Below are 22,103 nucleotides of genomic sequence, written 5' to 3'. Positions count from 1 at the left end.
ATCATTTTGAAATTAACCACTTGACAAAAAAAAAACCAAAAAAACCCAACTGTTAACACCTTGACAGGATGCAATATGAGCTATAGGAAGATCACACTGTTCTCCTCTTACCCTTTTAGTGATGCAGGAAGTGTGCTAAGCGCTGCATTCCAGAGTTGCCATCCACAGTGAGACAAGGTCTTTAAAAAATACATGACATCTGGCTTCCTGCCTCGATTCCTGTGCTCCCTGAATGCACCCAACGCCACAAGTGTGACCAAGTCACTAGATCAAACAACAACCCCTCAGAAATTATGCAGTGGTTATGCTCATGCCCTCCAAAACTGAAGCTGAGGAAGCCTCCCGTGGAGCAGAGGGGAATATTATTTGTAGTTCTAGACCTGAGCATTAATCACAGCAAGGTCAGACACATGAACAAACCCTATACATTTAAATGATTCAAAGCTATTAATCTGAGCTTGTAATACTACATTTTCACCATGCTTTCCCTCTCATAGTTTGGCACACTTGTAGACTTGTTTTATCTTTGAGTACCAGTCCTCGCTGGCAGTAATAGGTTTTCCCTATATGATTGCACAGCATCTCCCACGAGGAATTTCTAATGCTGACTAGGCAGGTGGGTCACTACCTATAAATTGGGTGTGCACAGCATAAAAGCTTGAAGGAAATGAAAATAAAAGCAACAACCATTCTCAGTAAAGGCGGGGTGAAAACTCATACAAAAAAATTCAAAGTAAAACTTTTAAAAAATAAAATGAGATTTTGATAGAAACCTTTTTTCTCTCAAAATATTAGCTCAACTCAGACGAAAGCAGAAGATCTTTTTCCTCACCAAATGTCCATTACAATAGCAATCACTGACTTTAAACAAGCTCAGATGGAATTATCTGAGTAGCTGCAGCCAACTTTCTTTGCATTTTACCATATGCAAACAAAGTACCTACCTCATGCACTTCAGAGGGGTACAGAAAGGGAGAATCTAACAATCTGGAAATTTGGAAGTCTCACAAACAGGACCATCTATATATTTTACATATTATTTGAATATGGTGAATAAAAAATGCATTAATATGTCACCAGAATTAATTTTCAGCCTGTAGGAAGAAAAGGCCATTTTTGATGCTGAAGGACTGAGTGATTGAGGGGATTAGGAGCACTAGAAGCAACAAAACCCAGTTCATTTGGCTATTCTGAACATCAGATAAGGTTAATAAATGGTATTAGCATAGTTCTCAAAGTGCAAGAACCCACACCATAAACCTGCTAACATTAATTGATACTTTTACCCGTAGTCTCAGCTGAAAGGTCACACGACGGGAACACTTCCAGATCTGAAGCACATCACAGAGACCTGAAGCTTATACACATTCTGCCTTTCCTGTGTCCTGTCAGAGCTAGAGGTTTTATTCTCAAGGACTGTTCATTTGGAACTTTCTGTGAGCACTAAAACTTAAAAATATTTGCTAGTCTCTTCTACCTATAAATCTAAAAATAGAAACTTGGAAGGAAAAAGTCATTAAAATTTACCACTGCCTTCTACTTTTAAGGGAAAGTATTACCAGCAGGGAGTGGGAGGAGGATGAGTAATCCTGGCACCTATTCTATATTTCAGCTCTCTACATCCTTTATTGTTTGCCTAGCTGTTGCATAAATTCAGGAATTTACTATTTTCAAAGTATACATCAACACGATATATATAGCGCAGTACATACCAACTACTGAATTGTGTGAGCAACATAAACAAAAGGCCAGGTTCTTCTCTGATGCCCCTGAGCACAACCTGGTGTGCTCTCAGAGCTCTGAATCTCACCTTGTATCAGACTTTGAGTCACAGAAGCATCAGTTATTCCAAATATTTCCCCTAAAATAGGTAGCCTGGGAGCAGTGCCTGTAGGAGCTGAATACAGATTTCAGCATCCCCCTCTCCCATCCTTGTGGGAGGCTGCAGCCTGCACACACGCGTGTGTTCTCTCCATGTGGGCAGCAGTCCCACCCATGGAGCAGCCTCCCTTCACACACCATTCCACCTTCCCACTTTATCCTCTCTCCCAAGCACTGCCATCCTGGAGAAGAGGGGAAGGGGGAGAGGACAGGCACAGTTCAGTCTGGCTGCTGTGCTGGGCCCTGGGAGGGAAATGAAGTGGCAATATAAAGAATGTTCTGTTTGGAGTGGAAGGTGCTAGGCTGAGTGCAAGACAAGGCTACCACTGAGCTGAACATGCACGGCTCAGCCCAGCTCGAGCTTCCCACCAGCAGTGGTGGCAGCAGCAAACAATCCCAACCTGTGCCTGTGCAGCCACTCTTTACTCACATGTTTTGCTCTTGATGCATTGTAGGTTTTCCTTCTGGGCCTACTGAGCATTATATCAATCTGTGCAGTCACACAAGTCCTCTAGGAGGAGGACAGGATTGCATTTGGTCCTTGCTACGCATCATGGTTTAACCCCAGCCATCAGCTAAGCCCCACATGGCCACTTGCTCAAACAACCCTCTCACCCCACCAGCTGGGAGGAGAAATGAAGCGAAAAAAAAGTAAACTTTTTGCATTAAGATAAGAACTATTTTAAAATTGAAACAAACAAGCAAATAGTACTAAAACAATAGTAATGAAAGGGAATGAGAGATAACCCTCAAGAGAGAAGTGATGCTCAATACAACCTGTTCACCACCCACAGCCTGATGTTACATCGCTGGACAGCAATCACCCCCTTCCAGCCAACTCCACTTAGTTTGCATACTGGACATGATCTTTTATGGTGTGGAACATTCCTTTGGCCAGTCCAGGTCAGCTGTCCTGGCCATGCTCCCTCCCAGGTTCTTGTGCCCATCCTCACAGGCACAGCAGACACTGAACCGTCCTTGACTGAGGGCAAACACTGTTCAGCACCAAAACATCAGTGTGTTTTCAACATTATTCTCGTACTGAATCCAAAACTCATCACTGCACCAGCTACCCTGGAGAAAATTAACCCACCAAAAAGAAGACACTACCACTGAAACAGATTGTTCTTCCCTCTTCCCTAGACAAGTACCTAGTGATGGTACTTCCAGAATTTTTTATGAAAAATCAGATTAAACATCATGAGCATTGAGGAAAAAGCTTCTGAGAGCAGAACACAAATTAGATACTAATTCTCAAACCCTGTAGCTAAGGTTCTCCTGCACAAAGTAGACATCAATCTGAAATGTGACAAACAGTAGCGTGACATGATATTGAAAGATGCTTTCTTGCAAAAAGGGAGCAGGTGGTGATTCATAGTACATGAGGCTATTTATTAGCTCTGAATTGTCATATGAATTGTTCATAAATGACCTTAGATGCCATCATTAAAAATTCAGAGGACTATGTGAAAAGTGAGTTATCTTAGAAAGATAATTAACATATTCTGCATGTTATCTACTGAATTTTATTTTCAAAATTTCAGAGGCATTGACATGTTAATTAATCTTATGATAGTTTTAAATGTAAACAAACATTTTCAGCCAATTTCTGACCTCTGGAAAACAAAAAAGTAAAATTGATACCAATATTTACACCAAGCAAACAACTCACTCTCCATCTGTCCATCACCAATTTATTGACAACTTACATTTTACTATTCCTACTTTATATTTGGCTAGTTTAGTTCAGGCTAGTGCATGACACAGCCATGAAATACTTCCTCTACTGCCTAGAAATAGAGAAGGGACATGGTTTGCTGTTTAAATGTCAGTGTCACATTGACAGAACAAAATACTCCAGCCTTACAATCAAACACTAGATTGATTAGAATACCGAAATCCAGGCACCATATTTTTGGTCATGTGATTTGACATTATTCTCCCCCAGCCCCTAAAAGAAACAGAGAGTTAGGATGAAACCAGAATAAGAGTTCTTCAAATCTGGAAGAAGTAATAAGTGACAGAATGACAGAAGCTTTGCTATAGGTTAAATATCCCCAGTTTCCTTAATCCATACCATGAAGACTTTTTTTCTCTGTAGCTTTCAACAAACAGAGTCATGAAGTAACCTGTACAGTTTTCATAAACCTATCAAATTTTAACCACTGAAAAATAAGGCTTTGACTTTAAGGTTGTATTGGGTTTTGGTTGTTTTGGTTTTTTTTTCTTCTTTTTTGGTGGTGTTGGATTTTTTCCCCTTTTCTAAATTAGGAAGCATACATAATGGTTTTGTAATAAAAGGCCTACAGTTTAATACACACCATCATCAGTTTTCACCAGGCATATATTAGTGTATCTGTATGTGAAACTGTTTCCTATAGATTGATTGCAGCTTCATATTGCTTTGCTTTAGGATAATAGTCATAACTGCTGTAACTACAAGGACAGGAATTGTTTTATTAAAATAAATGCATTCTTCTATAAATGCCAGTGTCACACCAGCAAAGTCTGCATAAAATATAAAACTGCTGACAAAAAGGGTTAAGCAACCAAAATATATCAATGTTAAGTCTCAACATAATTGTCTAAATGTCAGCTGAACCTTAGAGGACTACCTTTCCAAATCTTAAAACTAAATATGATTAATAGAAAAAAAGTTAAATATCAATCTCTAGACATAGAAAAATGTTTAAAAGGCTGAGTTTAGAGATAATTAACTAAGGATCCATTTCAGAAAGGTTATAAATCTCAAGTAGCACAGTCAACATTTTGAATGTTATTAATCCAAAGATTTTAAGCTATTTAAACATTTAGATCTCGTTTAAATACCCTCTCTTATATGTGATTTGCCATATTAGCAAGGTCATTTGACAACAATTTTGCACAATTGATGTAAATTACATTACAGATGAAACTCTACTGCCAACTATGTGAATAAAGCCAAAAATGAATAGGAAAAAAAATCCAAGTACAGTAAGAGCCAAAACCTGATAATATCAAGATATCTCTGAAACATGTAACAGTGCCTTGGAGCCCAAAAAAAGTATTAACTGATAGGTGAGTATGATTTGTAACTGCAGCTGTCAACATACATGCAGAAGCACGAATGCATATGTACATACCCATAAAATGTGTTAGAAGTATTATGAGCTTACACTGCAAATTATTGGAAGACCACATGTGAGCCATTGAAATCTAGTCCTCATGCTTATGGTACTCTTTAGACATAAGATCACAAGCATGAAAAGTTAATGAATCTCCTCACTCCTCATGCAATGCACAGCTTGGGTGGAAATAATTTACAAAAAGCTTCTCCATTTTTTATTCCTCTTCAGTTTTTTTTATGTGTAGTTACAGCTATTATTAGTGGCACACTCTTAAAACACTGTTCTAAAAACAGAAAATTAATTCACACTTTTCTAATATGTGATGGCTTCCCAAATACCAATTTATTTCCCCACACTCTCACCTCTCTAAAATGATGGGGGTATATTCATTAATTTATACATTTTAAAGAGGGTTTCTGCATTACAGGGAGTTTAGGGTCAAAAGCATCAAGTGATTTTGCATGCAAAGTTTGAGAGGTGGTTAGAAACTGTTTTTTCAGCATTCCTAATGTTCGATAGCACTTTTTATGTTTATGGATTTATTGACTACAATTTTAGTTCTGATTTATAAATACTTGTCCCAGGCTAGGCAGGGTTAATTTTTGCAGGTGAGGAAGCACAGCCAGGACCTGGAGATTGATCTATACCACCTGACACCATTGCCAGGGGGTGGGGAAGGAGTCTTTCCAGAGGAAGCTCTCTCTTGATGTCGGAGAGGCTATGGTCGGGTAATGCACTGCATGGTGAACATTTTGGCACATGAATCATTCTGCACACTTTTGTTATTAGGGTTGCTGCTAGTGCTTGTTTTCTTATCTCACTGCTGTTTTCAGCAAACTGTTCTCATCTGAGTCCATGAGAGGTGAGTGGCTCACGGTTTTAGTAGGAATACTTAACTGGAGAATACCATTCCTAAAATATGGTAACACTTTTGCACCTAAGAGGCCAGGGAAAAGAAGAATCTTGTTTACAAGTGAGAAAAGTCAGGTTGAAGTTATTTGATAGCATAAAATAACATTCCATGCCATAGATAGGAATAAACTCCACTTTCTCAAAAAGATCCAGGTGCTTTCATTGTCAGACCTTCCTTCACTTCAGTACAATTGCTTGCCTCGTTCAAAAATTGCCCAGCAACAACTCAGCACAGATCCCAGAATGTGTAATTGCCTTCTCACCCTGATTAACCCATGGAATAGTTCTACCCTGAGCACTGGCTGGGATGGGATCCTGAGAAAAAACTTTTGACTCATTGACTTTTGTCAGGGTCATCATACCTAGGCAGAAGAAATAAGAGTCTGCTCCTCCAAAACAATTCACCTGGCCTGCTGCCTTGCACTTTCCACCTCCGACGTGCACAGATTTCCTGCTCTTCCAACAAACCCTTCAGTTCCTCCCCTCCTGCAGTACAAGATGCAACTTAAACCTGAAAAACTGGCAAGTACCAGGCCACTCAGATCACCAGGGAGGTTGTGTAAAATGAATTAGATTTAAAGTGATTACACATTTTATAGGTTATGGCTGGCAATAAGAAACAGCATTCAAAGAGAAGAAAAATAAAATATGAAAGAGAAATGAATGTATGGAAGACTCACTTGTAGTTTGGGGAATATCAAGAGAAATGGTTGAGGCTATTACACAGTTATGCTAAGAGCAGTGGAGAAAAAATTCTGAGGGTAATGAAATTAAAATGAGAAAATGGAAAATGGAGACTACCAGCCTATATGAGAGAATTTACTCTGAGAACTTTAATACCCCTCACAACTCAAAATCAAACCAAAGTGCTGATAGATAACATAGAAAAGATCCCATACAGTTGCACTTCTCCAGAAGAAAGATAGACCTCATCAATGCATCGTAGCAAATTTAACAGGAAATGTGCTGTTTGAATCATAACTCCTGGCATGGTGTGAGCTGAGAGTAAATGGTGATGAATGGTGGTCAAATAAAAATAAAATAAAATTGCAATACAATAAAATTGCAATACAATGTAGTGGGCATGTTTTTTAGAAGAGGAAGGAAAAAAACAACACAAAAGCAAAAAACCAAACTCTTCTGTGGTTTCCTCTTTTTGCAAATCACAGCAAAAGCAGTGTGGAGTAGTTGAACCATGAAACTTTCCCTTGATTAATCAACCAGAGAAACAGCTTTATCACTTAAATACGCAATGTATTCCTACAACTGCTTAGTCAGAGCTTCTAATCGGACAATGAGCTTAATTCAAACCAACTGTAGAGTCCTCAAATGTTTGTTTTTTTTTTTTTTTTAATTGGATTGAAGTGAGCTAGTGGAAGAAAACCTCTAAGACAGAATCATAAGGTTCTTCTTTTAAGGTTCAGTTACTTTTCAGAGATATAGGTCAAATCTCTCCAACTTTTTGCTCCTTTGGTTTCATGCCACACAAGCGTAAAAAACCATCAAGGTGAGATAGAAAGGTTGACATTCACCCAAATACAAAGTCAAGCTGCTTTTCAAGTAAATCATCAAAACATGATGTGTAATCCCCATTCTGTCACCTGCAAAAGGGTGAACCCCAGGCATTTCAAGACATTAAATGCATTAAAATGCACCACTTAATCTGATAAAATATCACAGACAGAAATCCAGGCTTCTGTCTTAGTTCTATCTGTATATACTCCAAGAGTCAAGAAAACCAAGATATAAAAACTGGAGAATTATCCAAGAGGAAATTGGGTAGGGAAGAAAGAAACATGAAGCATTCCAATACTAATGCAATATTTTTTTTATCATCCTAGAAGCTAGATCTAATCAAAGCACGAGCCTTCATGGAATATGATCCAGTATTGCTCTCACTGTGTTTTCACTAAAGTCTACGAAGTTAAAACTATTGCTTTATTTATGGGCAGTGGTGGATCATTTCCTGCAGAGTGTAGTCCTGGAACAAGAAGTGAAAAGAATAAATCAATTGATAAGTTCTCACCTCGTATCACTACAGCTGAGCATCTAAAATAATTTAGATTATATTAATAAAGATATTCTGGTTTTTGCCTACAAAACTGTGCAAATTACTGGGTTTGATCAGGCAACCTTTAATATAGATGGTGTGATATCTCACCCAGGAGTAACCATTATGAATCAAACTTTTGAACTTTCAAGTAACTGGATTTTTTTGTCCTCTCTGTGTAGTACACGTTAGTACAATGTTTCCAAAAGTCACACCATGCTGATTTATTTCTAACTACAAAATTTCCCACGTATTCATTCCCTGACCAAGAGAATATGAAGCTGGAAAACTCCACTTGGTATCACTGAAGCAGAGATTTTTCAAGACAGTTATTCCTCATTCCTTGTTTTAGCGAAAGAGCTACAAAGGAAAAATGGGTCCTACCTGTAGCCACTTAGGGATCTTCACACATGTTCCAAATCTTAGCTCCCTCTCTGCTGACGGAGAGAAAAATGCTTGAAATGCCTGTGGTCAGGTTGATATCAATGATATTTTTCTTTCTTTCCAAAACTCTGAATAACCTTTTTATTTTAGGGACACACCCTTAATTTTGTTCAACGTGTAGCAGAATAAATTAAGAGGGAGGGAAGTATCTGTCTACCGTTTGAAGCAAGATAAAAGAAAGAGTGAGAAATTCTCACTCTCACCATTCTATCACAGGCTTGCAGTCTCTAGGCACCTCGCCAGTGTGCAGGACCACACTTATATGTGACACAGCCTTGTGTTTCAAACAGATTAGTAGCCAGAATCAAAGCATCTGGTGTTGGCTGTGCAGAACCACTTTTCATAATTAGTTTAATATTTTATACCACGACATATTTCATGTGTCTTAGCCTACTAATCCACTATTATACTCTGTGATGCTACTGAGCTGTGTTCCTCATTCATCCATTCCCTGTAACTGAAGGACATCAGTTTTATTGTTTAGTGTCCACAGCCTTTGCCTGATGGAGATGGAGGAATGTAGACTGACCATGTGACATAATAAATCCATAGGGATTAGTGATGATGTATATCACTTTCATGCTTGTGAGAGCACTGACACTGTGATATTACTCATTGATAATGATCCAGCATCTGCACCTCATTTCTGTGGAATATTTCTCTACATCAGCTTTTTCCACTAACTAGGACAACTGTTTGGGGGTTGCGTTTCCAGTTTTCTCCTGTTATTTTCAAAGTTACACACAGTCTGGGGACTGCTTCAGCATATTGACCAATATTTCTTTGGCTTCATGTTTGCTATATCGCAGCTTTCATTTTACACTTGATGTGCTATGAATCTCCCTCTGCATATGTGACCATGTGGGCTTTGATGATAGCGCTTTACCAATTACTGCTCACAGCTGCAGATCTTTCCCAATGGCTTTTTCTTGACGCATAGCATCTTAGGCTCTTTTTCAGGGCATGCCTCACACCACTTGTGTTCCAAGCATGTTATTGGAAGGACTAATTGGCACATCCTAATTTTGGCTAATATTTCCACAAGTCTTTGCCAGTTGCACCACTCTTTTTTGTTCATTACAATGGGGAACATGTCATAAGGGTCAAGAAGAGGTATGAGGAAGGTATTACAAATAATTCCTGTCTAAGCGATTAACTGGAATTGCCAATGTTGCCTTTGCAGTGAAGCATCGTTGATAGGGTCAGAAGAACCTTTAAGAATTATACAGCTTGCTATTTATATAGTTATCTGCAAGGCTTTTCCAAAGCCCTAAGATGAATCATAGGGGGGAACGTGAGGAGCTGGTCTTAAGTGATTTCTCTCAAATAATTCATAGTATTTGAGGACCTTTAAGGCAGATCTTCAAGTGATTGTGAAGAGCTCCTCAACCTGTTCCCAGATTGACTCTTCTCCCAGTCTTTCTTTACTGCAAAGACAGCTCCTTGCCTCAAGTCAGGAGATCTTGATTCCCTGATTCTAAGCAGATTTTTGTCAACTGCTTTCAGCCATTGTTTTACAGTGTAGCCAGAGGTTTTACACATGGTGTATATTCCTGGCTTTTCAGCCAACCTGGGTACAAGGCAGGCAAAGCTATGGCATGTTTTTTATCTCCTTCCAGTAGTCAGATATCCTCATATGTTTACATCTGAAAATCTCAAGTTTTCTCTTGCCAGAAGAACATTGATTTTCTCAAAGCAGGTTGTAGAGCTCTCTGAATATGCACAGTGGAAGAGCACAAATGAAATGCATGTGAATGGTCTGAATTTTCATAAGGGAGCAGTAAGAGTGCAGGTTGTGATGTAATGCATAAACTCACAAAGAAAAAAAGCCATTGTTAGAGAAAATATGTATATGCAAAAATAAAATTGACAAGAAGTTTTATTCCGTCAGTTACAGAAGACCATTGACAGATTATGTTATGGGAGAAAATGCTTCACTAATGCAGTTAATGTGGTATTATCCCAGATGTATCTAAATTGCTTTCATTATTCTACACCACACAGCCTGAATGCTCCCATTTTGTAACATCCTTATTTGTTGGGCTGTTTTTAATTTGCAGCCAGAGAGACCAAGAACAAGAAATGACATTCTCAAACACTTGTAGATGTCATATAAGCAGGTGTCTCCATTTTCTCCTGCTAAGAAATGGGAATGTTTTCATATTAGCTGGATTTAAAGAATAATTTAAGCAGGTATTTGCAGTCCATTCAAGGTAGCTGGTGGTCCTCCTTCATCAGTATCTGAGTATTTCTAAGATGCATTTTTTTTTATAATATCGAGGAAAGTAATGAGTCTCTATGAGTCCTTCTTTAAGTGCATTGCACAGGTTTAAGTATATAACACCTACAGTGGAATGAAAATCCTCTGTCCTGTTTTATTTCAACTCTGGTGCTTCCTTTTTTGTTTTCAGAGTAATTTTGTTTCATCTGAAGCTATCATATTCCAAACTACAGCAGGAGGTGGTACAAAAGCTCTAACAGACACTGTAGAGAAAGAAGAGCTCATAGCTCAGAAAACAAGTAGGAGCATCAGTGCTTCAGCCTCCCAATACTGAATGGCCAAGAAATCTGTTCCAATGGCATATTGCAAGTCCTATCTGCTTCTAAGCTATTTTAACCTTGAATAATAAATCTGCTCTGGGTCTGAAACAATAGAGGGACACACTAAAAATATTATCATTTCAGAATTGAAATAACTTATAATGTAGAGCTCAGTCTTTATAAATGTTTGTAGCCAATATTTTACAAAATCTAGCAACTCTATCACTCTTACCTTACCATAATCCAGCTCCTGAGATGCACAAAAGGGGTGTATAAGCAACCTTTATGGTGGGAGAAGTGCTTGTCCTTTTCCCTGTCTGCCCAGATGCTTCACACGCAGCTCTGGGAGCAGGGAAGCAAGATTGAAAATGGCTCCAGGTGTATGTTGGTGAAATGAACACATTTTGCTACTCTGTTTCTCTTCAAAGACACCAACAGGAAAAGAAGCAGCAAGAGCCATAGAAACCCCTTAGGCTGCTTTTGTCCAAGTAGTTTTGAAATTCTTTTTAGCATCCAAACCCAACAAAACAACTCTCTGGCGCATTGCATTTGAGGTTGTCTCTTGGTGCAGCATGGCTCACATTATGTCCCACTTACTTATCAGTGTCAATCAGGTTCCCCACCTGTTAAGTAGAGTTTCTTCACCTGTTTTGCAGAGGAAATTGTGATTGAGTTGAAAAATGAAACAAACAAACAAACAAAAAAATACAACCAACTCAGAGCCATTACTGTAAATTTATTTAGAAACAGAAACAAATATTGTCTAGTTCCAGTACACTTGTTGTTTACCAAGAACACTGTAGCCTCAGTTCAGTTGTTTGTGTTACTCATCTTTGTGCACTCATTAAAGTGAAATATGGGTAAATGGATGCAGTGGCAGCCCATAATGACAGCTGATGTGTGAGGAAGGGTAATAAACCCTTTTACCCTTTATGCCTCAATCCCTCATATGTGCATTTAAGGGGGATAGAGTGGTTGACTGCCTCCCTAGATCCATCATATGGTTCCTGATCATCCCGTTCAGAGGATTTTGCTCATTTTGAAATCTTCTTTACCTGCAGAATCATTAGTTCTCCTTTTCTCCTTGAGATAACATTCACCCCTAAACCCCTATGGCTTCATTTCTCTCTTTGGTCTTTATCTCACAGGACTTTAAAAAAAAAAATTATTTTTTAAAAAAACTCCTTTATTTAAAAATAATTATTGGCTGATAAATTAACAGAATCTTAAACCAATCTAAAGATTCTAAAGATACCAATACGATAATTTATTCATTATTTAAGTCTTCTTTAAAAAAAATCTTTGCTTGTTTCTCTTTTATATAAAAAATATTGTTTTGTGAAATTAACTTCTATTGTAAACTTATGTACAATCAGTGTATATATATATATATGTATATGTATCTATGTATACATTTTATGTAACAGAGATTTGTACACTGTAGTACAACTCTGCCTGAAAGGTTTTAACCTTTCCAAGTTATATATAGGTCATAGTAAAGACCTGGTTTTTAGTCACTGGATAATAATTTAAACTTGTAAATTTAAACAGTGGAGCTTATAAGAAGCATTCAAAGATTAATATTTTTGACTTTTGTGTTTTTATACCCATTTAGTTGTAAAATTTCCAAGCCCCTATTACAGGAGAAAGTAAATTATTCACATGGTTGGAGGACAAAAATCTTGTAAGTGAAAAAAAACCCCCTGTATTTGAATCTATCACCCCAAATTAAATTATTATAATGTCCCAATCCTGAGAGCTGATAGTCATGTACTTAACGACAGATTTGCATTACGTTGGTGGTCTGGATTTGACCCACAGAATAAATCCATAGTATTCCACTTTTTATCACAGAAAATTTATGAGTGTAGGATGAAGGCATATTACATATCAGCATTTATTCCTCTGGTGGTTTGGGATCTACTTTAAAAGACCCTCACTACTGACATTATTAGTGAATTAATTGCTTCTACCGAGTCTCTTCATAGACTGTTATGTAGGATTGCCTCTCAGAGGTCTGTAATGAAAGCAGTGCTGAAACCCCAGCACTGCAAAAAGCATTTTACTGGTTTTGCCCCAAATGATAGAGCATTTTACATGTGAAGGAGGAGCCTTTTAAGGCTTACCTTTAAATTTAGAAAATTTTATATTGCATCTATAAAGAAATATGTTGGAACTAACAACCAAGCAATTCAAAACTCAGCTTATTTATTTCAGGTGCTGCATGCACACGCATGCATATATATTTTACAGATGAGATACTATCTATATTTATGAATATTTAGTACATTTACTGGAAGCAATATAATAGTTTTTCTACAGTTACCAAAAAAATATGAATAATTTGGAATTGAACCATCTTTTAATTGCTAATCAAAACTCATAGAGATTATTTCTAATAGAAGGATACCTACAATGAATATAGCCCAACAATATCTACTCTTCTTAATGTGGCAGTTAACTTCATTAATGTGCCAAAACTAGATGAATCATAGGTCTATAATTATGCTATTAAAGACAACTAGAAGTAGATATATAATATATGCCTCAAAGACTCCATCTTTTAAAACAAGAAGGGGGAAAAAAGAATACAGTAAGATCAGTGTATATTAGTACAGAATAATATTATTGTGCAAATACCCACAGCTGAAGGAAATTGAACAAAGGCAAGAATTCACCATTATTCCATCATGGACCCTGGAACCTTCATAATCCTAGGTACAGTGCTAATAAAATAATACAAAACAATTTTTTAAATGTATCCAAATTGGGGGTTTTTGTCTGTTTGTTTGTTTATTTGCTTGTTTGTTATTTTAAGTTGGAAGAGGGAGTAAAAGAAAGCACAAAGGAAAGAAGTAGAGAGGAAAGAAACACAGAAGAGAGAAAAGGCAACAAAATACGATATCCACAGCTGCAGCTGGATAGAAGATGGTGAAAAATGAAATGACCAAAGGCAGCTTTTAAATGAGAAATTATATCCACAGCAGATTTGATTAATAAATATCTATTTTATGAAATAAAATAATTTAGCAGTATAGTTTAGTTTAAGTTTGACATTCATTTATGAAAACTCCTGAATCAGGTTCTCACTAAGAATAATAAATAGGACTAGAAAGAAACCATGATTAGCCAAATAAGTATTCTTGAAAGGAAGAAAAAGGTGTACCGAAACAACAGAGTAAGAAGATTGTAGAAGAAATAAAGGTGAATTCTAAAAATATGGTATGTACCAGTTCAGCAAAATGGCCTTATGCTATGCTTGGAAGTACTCACCAGCAAAATATTTTGGTATACTGCTCCCCTGTTGCTGAAAAATTACTTTGCATGGAAGAAAAGAAAGTTTAAAATAAGAGAAAAATCAATCCCAGATAGCAGAGGAACAATAATAAATTGAAAATAGAACTGTCTCTTATGTTAAGAAACCTCAGTAGAGCTGTGAAGGAAAAAAAGAAGCTTTAGTTCTAATAAGGATAAAGCTTTTTAAGAAAAAGCTGATGACTGAGAAAATGCAGAGATGCTTCCCTCCCCAACTTCTCTGAAAACCCAATCAAACAAAACAAAACCAAACCAGATAAGTGTTATACATCATAAGGGATGTTTACACTCCAGAAAAGGGGACATAGCTGGTATCTCACATATGACAGATCCTTGAGAACACATATGTGCATTTCCTGTTTATCTTCGAAACGCAGCAGCTTGGATGGAAACAATTGCATCCGGAAACTCTGCTGGCTCCAGCAAAACCTCCCATAATTATGGACATCTTCAAAGGCTTCAGATGACAAAAAAATTCCTGAGGCAAGTGAACAATAGGTACCAGGATTGTCCAAGTAAAGTTTTGGGGCGCCTCTATGGTTGTCTAACCCCAGGTGGCAGCTCAGCCCCATCCAGCCACTCTGCCACTCTCCCCTGGTGGGATGGGGGAGAGAGTCAGGAGAGGGAAAGTGAGAAGTCTTGGGGGTGGATTTTAATAGTAAAGCAAAAGTCAGGCATGTAAGCAAAGCAAAAGGGGAAATTAATTCATCATTTTCCATGGGCAGGCAGGTGTTCAGCTGTCCCCTAGGAGGGCTGGGCTCTAAAACACATAATAGTGACTTAGGAAAACAAATACCATCGCTCCAAACATCCCACCTTTCCTCCTTCCTTATGTGCTAAGCATGATGACATATGGTCTGGGACATCCCTTGGTACAGATCAGGTCAGCTGTCCTGGCTGCATCCCATCCCAATTCCTTGTGGGGCCCCAGTGCCTTCACTGCTGGAGTGGTGTGAGAAGCAGAAAAGGCATTGTCTCAGGCCTAGACCCTGCTCAGCAGTGAGGGAAGCATCTCTCTATTATCAACAAAAATCCAGATCACAGTCCCATGCTGGCTACTGCGAAGAAATTTAACTCTATCCCACCCTCAAACCAATACAATTGTACATTGTAAATGGAAGTATTGCTTCAAATTAACTTTAGATTCTCTATTGATATTGACAAAAAAAAAAAAAAGGGAACCATTTGATAAACAGCAGTGTATAGGTGACATAGGTAATTCAGGAGAATCTAAGTGGAATTTTCAGAATCATAGAAATTTATTTTTTTTAAAATAAGTTATTTGGGCCACTCCAATTAAAAAACGCTCATGACTAAGAAGCAGAGATGCACATAACTGAATACCTAATTTAGTTATTCTAGTTGAGAATTGACCATCTGAAAGTTTATTAACAGGAGTAGCGAATACCTGTCAACTCAAAATGCCACATGTATGGATAATGATTAATAATCACATAGCATAAAATAAGGAAATACATAACAGAGTTAGATGTCAGTTTTTCCATCACATCAATAAAACTAGCTCATATTTTGCAGAGTATTCTTCGGTGAATTTTGGGTGTGAGGTTAAATCAACAAACATTAGATGAGGTAATGCAAATGACTAGAACATAATAACTTAATAATATGTCTTTGTCAAATAGCTCAATTTCTCTCATTCCCTTTCTCAGAAAGTAGACTCTTCTGCTAAGAGTCTGCAGATTTTAAAAAGGAACAAAATAGGAACTCTGAAAATCCATACAATTTCAAAGTGATAGAGAGCTCATCTGAAGTTTTCCCTTCTAATCATCCTTTTATATGTTACAGAAGACACATTTTTCCTCTGTTATATTTTGTGGGATACAGATTAAAAATTTGCTGGAGAGAGCTTTTTGCAAAGAGCACTGCTCTTGCTTCCATGCACCTTGCCTTTAAGATTGCCCTTTTCCTTGGCTGAAGAGCCACTCCTGAAAACTGATCATCTCAACATCAGCACCAGTTTTCAGCACAAAGCAGTGGGTAGGTGCAGAAACACCTCCTAGTCTGGGAGGGTGGAAAAAAACCCACAATTTTATTAATATTAATGTTAACATGATTCTATATGTTATTTTAAGAAATAAATGTACAGCCAGCTATCAAACAATTGGATGATTAAATATATATATATGTGTGGAGCCTGAAAGGAATATGGTTTTTTAAAGGGCAATAGGAAACAAAAGTGGTGACCATGTTACACTGCCAGCAGTCTAAAGCCTGTGTGATTAGAAGGTCAATATGTCTGTAGCAGCAAAAAAGTATATATTGTGAGATATTATAGAAGGTGTGTTGTCGTGTCAGTTCCCTTCACGCAGTGAAAGGTCAGCGATCCGTTGTGGAAGAAAGGTGACAATTTTTGTGTAAGACTGACTGACAGCACAGATGCTGTTGGACATTGTGTCTGGTGTCAAAAGACCAGTGGACAATAAAGCAGTTTTAGCTTTATTTTAGATTTCAGAACCAAGAGCAAAGTAATGCCCCACTTTGATGAAAAATGGCACCTGAAACATTTCATCATATATTTATAACCCTTAATAACCCTTGTAATTAACTGTGTCAATAACCCTTTCAGTGAAAATGGACAGGTAGTTTTCTGTACACAGTTTAGTCCTGCAGCTTTCACCGTAGCTATTGAAAGGCAAGAAGAAAATCTGTGGCTGTCAAGGCAGTTTACATTGGCCAGCTGGAAGGGAAAATAAGAAATGTGAGCAATATGCAGTATCATAATGAACTATATTGTGTCCTCCCTTTCCATGGGTTTGGGGTGGAGAGATGTGATTTCACCTGTAAATTTCTGAAGAGTTTGCTCTCCCAAACACAAAGCTCCTGATTCTCTTTAGATATATATGTTGTGTGACAAGTAACTCCACTGATGCAAAATAAGTTTAAGGAGAATCAAATTCTTACTTTCCAGCTGTCCCTGGAACTTGGATAAAATGTAGTTCATAATTCTCTTTTTACCTGTGAGTCAGTCTCACAAACACAGTTCCTCATTACTGTCCTTGAGGAATGTTTTAGAGCCCCAGCAGGCTTATTCAAACAATGCCTAAGAGTCCTTAACCAGAACTCAATTACTGTTCAAGTGGAAGAATAGGTAATTGGACAACACTCATCAATTTTGGAATAAATGATATTAGGTGCCAGATCTGAAAAGCAAACCTTTGGGTTATAATAGAAAAGGGAGATTAATTTAATGAAAGAAGAATTCCAGTTCTCCTAGGTTAGAAATAATGAAACAAAAACTTTTCACTGTATTTCAGATAGTAGTAAAAAAGAAGGTGCATGTACACTTGGCCTTCTAAATTATCTAAGCTACTTTCAAATGAGAAAAGGAACCATGGTTAGAAGTTTCTCAAATTATTCTTCTATCAAAAAGGTTTCATCCCCTTTATCGAGCTGTAACTCAGAAGCATTAATATGAAGTTTTATGAGTGCAGATGGGAAACTGAAATCTATTCACTAATTTTATTCTTCTTTAAATTAATTTCTAAATAGAAGTGTTGATACAAGCATACATTAATGGAGCCATGTGTATGTATTTTCCTAAATGTACTTTTGGTGGTAACTTTTTCCTTAAGTATCATCAGAATGTCGACAAGTAATGTGGACCATTGATTTTCAAAAGAAGGTATAACAAATAGGGATTCCTAAACTGTTTGTAAAAGGAAGAGAAAGAGTTATAAGAGAAATTGAGTCTATATTTCCATATTTAATCCATGGTTAACACATGGTTGCTGACATAGAAAGAATGTATTGCATGATTATTTCTAATAATTTTCTGGTATACTAGAGCTGAAATGTTAATCAAATCCCCCAAAATCTGGAATAAGGTACCTGAAGGAACATGAAGTTCACATCTTGAAATACAGAAATAAAATATTTCAAAGGAAGCCAAGGTTCAGCAAAAGTAGTGGTGATATGCAGAAGGTCACAGCTAATTTTTGTGAAAATAAGATTCTGAATAAAGACAATGTGCAACTTCATTGTGCAACTACAGTGGCCCCATAATCAAGTATATTTGGCCCTAAACTTTTCAGTCAGAAAGAATGCAGCTTCTGAGGCAACTAATTTACTTTTTTATGAATTCACAGTCCTAATGGAGCCGTATAACCAAGACTATATACTGTGCATACATATATATAAAGAATCAAACTTTATAGATAAATGTTTGCTGTTGATGGGAGATACATTTTCAGATTTAAATAATGACTCTGATAATTAAAGAAAATAGTTATGGGTTATTGAAACATATATATTTTACCATAATCAATTTAGGAGCATAAAATAAATATGGTCAAATGTTTTTTTTAAAAAATAACAACAACAACAACAAATAGAACAAAAACTAAAAAACCCCTGGGGAAAAAAAACCAAAGGATTTTAGATTCAAAGTAGTGCAGGCTCCTTTTTGCCGTTGCAGATTTTGTTACATTTTTTGGATGGTATAGTGAAATATTCATTGCCTGTACTGAGGACTGGATGTGACCTTGGAGTCTAATGACTTGTGCAGTTTCCCAGGATGAGGAAAAGTGGGGTTTCAGTTCCTGCACTAATGAATGTTTGTGTTCTATAGTCAACAAAAATTGTTCAAAATGTATAAATATTCATAGGTGTTGAGACTCTCTCTCCTTGCAGATGAGAGTTCTCATGCTCAGGTGAAAGCCAGGCTCGATTTTCTTGTCAGTGTGTGATTTGACCTCGTGGTTTCTCTGGTGAGGAGGTGGGAGAGGTCATTGCTTTGGCCACTCTTCAGTTCACTGCTCATTTAAACTGGGATTTGTCCAAAGAGAAAATACAGAGATTTACATGTACCCTTTCCCTTAATATGTCTTTAGCTATTCCATCCTAAAAGAATATTGTATTTCCAATACCCTATTGATCCTACAGGACTTCGGGCGTTTAAATGTATGGATCACATTTTAAGAGAGATCCAAATAAAGAAAAAAAAGGCACATCAGAGAAAATGTATTCCAGTGGGTGAGATGGAGACCAAATCAATGTTCACAGTCACCAAGTATATATTGCATTTAATCTGTTTTCCACAGTACACAGTTCATTTTGCAATTTGCACGAGAATTAATCTGGTTTTACTGGAAGTAAAACTGAAGTAAAAATTCCTAACTTTTTGTTAAGTTTATAAACCATTTTCCCCTATACAAGTACTGAGAAAGCAAGTTACAACTTTGCTTTTACTCTCTTCAGAATCTATTCTGAATAGCAAGTTAACATCAGCAGCAGAGTCAGTAACATTGCCATATTGATCAATAATAGTTCAAAAAATTCTTTTTATTCCTTTTTATAATTGCCATTCAGCAGTGTCACTCCCCATCCATTACATTTTTCACAAAAAGTGTTTGCTGACTCTAGCAAGACACACATTTGTGCACAACTCAACAGTACAATTCCGAGGAGATGTTGCAAGGGCTGTGAGAACCAGGATACTCCCCCTTCATGTTCTCTTCATTTTAGCTTATTTTCTAACTTTCCTTTCTAAGGACCCTCTACTAAAGTTGCTCTCTTAACTGATACCAACTACATCTGCTTCTTGTGTTTGGTTTAATCTGTCCCCAGTATCTCTTGCCAGCTGTAAAGTGTTCCACGGTTATTTGAGAAGAGCAAGTTTAAAAGAGGGATGGGGAAGGTTAATTATAACAGCATCATTAATATAGTTCATACTGAAGTAAATGACAATTTTGTAATTTTATGTAAAACAAGCAGGATTACACTAATTATGATTTCCTAATCTCCCCATTAGAGAAGCACAACAGTAACTCCATTAAAACATATTGTTTAACAGCACATTCCCTGCTGACAGCATCCATAAAATAGAACTTTAGATTGTCAAAACATGAGATATGTAACATGATGTTATGTCAGGCAATAGCCATGCTCTTTTGGAACTATTCTAATAATTCACATTATGTAAAATTCACACTTTTTCCTATTTTAATCTCAAGAAAATCCCACCATATTTCAACTCTTTTCTCAAATATTCTGAGTGGAATGCTCAGTTTGACTTTTTCCCTTTGTAATGCAGGAATTTCAGCCTAATAAGAGAAGAAAGAGCTAGCTCAGCATTAATTTGACACATGAAAATTTGCAAGTGTGGGGATAAATAGACTACTGAAAAGTGCAGTCTTCTAACCCATTACCATCTCTTTATTTTTTTAACTTGCATTTCAGCCCACTATTTTACATAAATAAAGAAAGAAATTAAGGTATTATCACAGCATTTGAAAAAAACTCCTACTTCCAGGGCTATACTTCATATTACTCATCCACAAGGAGGCCCATGATGCCCTTCCAAAACACTGCAGAGCTGTGATTTCTAGATCTTTTAGGAGCTACATTTCCACTGAAGTTAACATTGCTAACTCAGCACAAAACTTGATGACAGATTCCAAACACCTGTGGGAAGTAGGTCAGGATTAGAACTCACATTTTAAAAAAACACCAAAACAACCAACCAACAAGCAAACCCCTCCCCTCTTCTCTGCAAACCTAATTTAATTATATCGACCTACAAAAATGATGTCATAAGTAGAACAGTCCTTGTAATGTTTTTTTGTTTGTTTTTTTTGTTTGTTTGGTTTTGTTTGTTTGTTTTGTTTTTGTTTTTTATTAAAAAGATACTGTTGAGAGATTTTCAGGAGATGGATCGGCCCGCCTACAGTAGTGTCACTTCAATGAAAATTTGCCAAAATCTGTAGATTTGGAAGCAATCATGTCTTTTGTGGGGTACAACCATATAAAGATTTCTCCTATTCTGCTAGTCCTTCACGTTGTTTCATTAAAATGGATACTTTTCCACAGATATTTATTCCTTTTTCCTATGGTATCAGTAACATCTTTTATATTTTCCCTGCTAACTTGGATTTAGCAAGTTTTGCTCTTTCTTTTCAGAATCATAAGGTTTTATAAACAAAATAGGTAATTTTAAAATAAAAAATCTATCAGGAGTTTTGTAAGAAAACACTGTTGAAGAATTTTTTCTTGCGTACATTAAAGCCACTAGACTTCTGTACCTGATTTTTACCCTCAATTTTCTGTAAAGCTGATGACAGGTAGATATTCACATAACAAAAATGCCCATATAAAATGAACCTGTATTCACCATATGCTCATAATTAACTTCAGGTCACAAATCCAGAGGATTCTGTGACTTAAATGTTCATAGCCTAAGTGCATCTTAAAGCAAATGGTGACGCACCAATGTTGAGAGGAATCTTTGGAACCTTATTTCATTGATGTTTCTCATACAGCAAAATGCTAAACAGAGCTACAAAATAATTAAAATTTTAAGAGCATATCAATATTCACATTAGAACATCACCTTGAAAAATTCTTAATCTTTAAAAAATTGTAATATTCTTCAAATATTTTTAATTTCCAGTCTACAGTTTTCTTTAGCATTGTTACAACCTGCTGAATAGATACAGATGTGGCTCAAAATTGGAAACTGAAGACTAAATTCTAAATAGTGAAGTGATACTTGTGTATTTATCCACTTATATTTGTATTACATATATAGTATGTAATTTATATGTAAGATACATAAAATCTTACAACAGGCCCACTGACGCTATAAATGTTAATTATATAGTAGCCTAAACTAACCATTAGTAAACACTTTTAAGACTATCAATACTTACTTAGACTGAAAATACTTGAAATAAATTACCAGAGAAATCAGATTGTTTCAGTGCTTGTTCCAAATAGGATAAGTCATGTTTGGCTGAGCACACTGCTGGTCACAGTGGACAAGAGCTGGGTTTCTGTCCAGCTTCTCTGCTGAGGACCCTGCACACAGCCAGGGGCAGAAACAGGAGACTACCAGA

Source organism: Cinclus cinclus, chromosome 2 (genome assembly GCF_963662255.1).
Source record: "Cinclus cinclus chromosome 2, bCinCin1.1, whole genome shotgun sequence".
NCBI classification, from domain to species: domain Eukaryota; kingdom Metazoa; phylum Chordata; class Aves; order Passeriformes; family Cinclidae; genus Cinclus; species Cinclus cinclus.
This window is presented reverse-complemented; position numbering follows the sequence as displayed.